This window comes from Macadamia integrifolia, chromosome 9 (genome assembly GCF_013358625.1).
Source record: "Macadamia integrifolia cultivar HAES 741 chromosome 9, SCU_Mint_v3, whole genome shotgun sequence".
Classification (NCBI taxonomy): Eukaryota; Viridiplantae; Streptophyta; class Magnoliopsida; order Proteales; family Proteaceae; genus Macadamia; species Macadamia integrifolia.
In genome coordinates, this window is record NC_056565.1 from 271,171 (window position 1) to 273,856 (window position 2,686).

A 2,686-nucleotide genomic window follows, 5' to 3' on the forward strand; every position below is an offset into this window, starting at 1 on the left:
AGGGGAAGGACCTGGTGGACTCAAAAGCGAGAGAGAAGATGAACTAATACGAGCTTTTGTTTGCTAGTAGTAAGTTGGAGATGATGGTGGCATGGGGGGATTATATTGAGGTTTAAGGGGTGGGAGCTGGTGGGTCAGCCACGTAAGCCATAGATTGTGGTCATCAAATGGTTTTGAGATATGGATGATTGATACAGTAGACAGAATTTAGCTGCTGCCCAGGTAGATGCAACTTGTGCACAGCCAAAGAAATGAAATCTCAAAGGATGTTTTAAATAATACTAAAGCCTAAGAGGGTATTTGTGAATCCCAAAGGAAGTGAATTATTTTATTTCCTTGCTGCCATGGGTAGCTGCTACACGGGTAGCAGCAAAACGCCAGCATATGAGTGGGTTGTGTGGTATCATTGGAATTGCGCCATGTGTGTGATGGTCCCGAGTCAGATTGTTAGCCAGCGGTCATTGTCCATGCTTTTGTCACCAGTTCTCTTCTCATTTCTTCTTGCCTCTTCTCTTCTCCGCTGTGACTGATTTTGTTGGGATTTTTGAAAGGTTAGGATTTTAGGATAGGTGGGAAGGAGGTTTTTTCGTTTTTGGTTGTGGTTCCGAGAAGAAGGTTGAATTTTGGAGAATAGTTCTAAAAATTGGTTTCTGATTCGATCGAATCGGCGAATTTATATCTTTATATATCTGTATTTGTACCGATTCTTGGCTGATTCAATACTAATTTTAGAACATGATGAGGGACCCAATATCAAAATGTTACATTTTCCGGATTCCTGACCGATCCAGAACCAATATGGCGCAATCTAGATCAACTTAAGATAAGGTTATCCACTGATACAGATTACTAAATCCATGATTGGGAGACGACATTCAAGGTTTGCAAGCTGTTGACATAGTTAAGGTATGAATGTTATGATATGGCCGCCAAGCGGTCGAAATGGTCTCTTGACATTTTTGGGATAAGATATAAAGCTGTGTAGTATTTGTGCCTCATCTTGCACATGTGAGAGTCTGTGAATTGGGTATGCTCTTTTTTCCCAATACTCCAAAAGGTGATCGGACTTTTCAGTCAAAGAATAGGTCATTTCAAAAGAAGGGTTTGGTAAGATGTCTTCATCTATTTTAAGCTGGCAATACTCTAATTATGCTCTCTCTCTCTCTCTCTCTCTCTCTCTCTATATATATATATATATATATATATGCGCGATGAATATAGATAGCCATTCTGAGGTAGGTTCTTGTGGGATGTGGGGATATCTCCTGTGCATGGACCGTGGACATTTTTCCAGACACATGTGGAGTAGGGTTAATTCACCATCCTATTGTCATAATTTCACCACGTCTCTTTTGTATGAAATAATGTTCTCTCCATTGTTTCCAATTTCCATCGCAAGAGTCTCAAACCCATCGGTAATGTGTGAAGTGAAATTCGGTCCAAAAGACCTAATTGCCCTGACCATGCTTGGTGCTGTTGCAAAGTGGGATGAGGGGACACATTCAAGCATTGAAAGTCTCAAGCACATCTGACTTGTGTGACAATGCTGGGTTGGAGGGTGGGGATGTGTCCCTACAGATCCCACCCGACCCCACGTCTGGACGTTACCATAGAATGCTGCTTTAATTTCTTCATGTAATTATGTAATTTTCCCTATTATTTATTGGCTCGGGTCTCTACGTGGGTGCACATCCTATCACTAAGACATCTCTAACTTAATGTGACAATGCTGAGGTGGAGGGTGGGGGTGTCCCCTCCCCAACTGTGTGACGGTGAGGTGAGCATTAGATGACGAAGAGCATTTGAATACTTTTCTCAAGATTCTTTTGATTATCCGATGTTCATTGTACCACCGCACTCACTGTAGAGGATGTTTTTGTGTCTCCTCTCCACCTGTCCCATTTCTTATTGACACCCATGATGGTGTGGAACCTTTGAAACCTCTTCTGTACAAGACTGATTGGATTAATAGTTTTTCTATTAAGGCCGACTCTTCAGTGGCCTTATGTACAAGATTCCAACCAACTAAAAAATAGGTATAGGGGGGGGGGGAAATAAAAATAGTAGTGGGGTAATATGTAGTATCAGATGAATATATGTTATGAGTAAAGATCACATCAAATGGTCAGTGCAAAAAAACACTTCAAAGAATAGTTACCAGCATTGATGCATTATAATCTCTTGTGGTGGTAGGGGAGAGGAACTATCAAAGTTTGAGATTACTTCTCTCATTTAAAGGAGAGGGATAGATATGTTGTCGGTGTATGATAGGGGGGTCATTTAAAAAAGAGAAAATGAAAGAGAAAGATGTGGGTGTTAACTGGCATATCCAGTGGCATACTCAACCTTTTTTTTTTAATTAGTTTTTATTGGGAAGAAAAAGTTAAAGAGGATAATGTAAAGGTATTAAGGTTCAAGTGACCGAAGCACTGTATGCCTTAAGTCATCAAACTTTAAGATTTGCAAGAAAATTGCAATATGGGAACTTGCCCACGGGGGAAACAGAAAAAAGAAAAAAAAATAAGGCTGCGTTTGGTAATGATTCTGTTCCAAAAACAACGTTTCGTGTCAAAAATGAAAATTTTAGTTTTTGTGTTAAAATTTCGTTTTTTTTCTTAAAGAAACTGAAATGACCGAACTACCTTTTGTTGTTCAATCAATTCTCGTTTCTAGCTTTTTTTTTTTT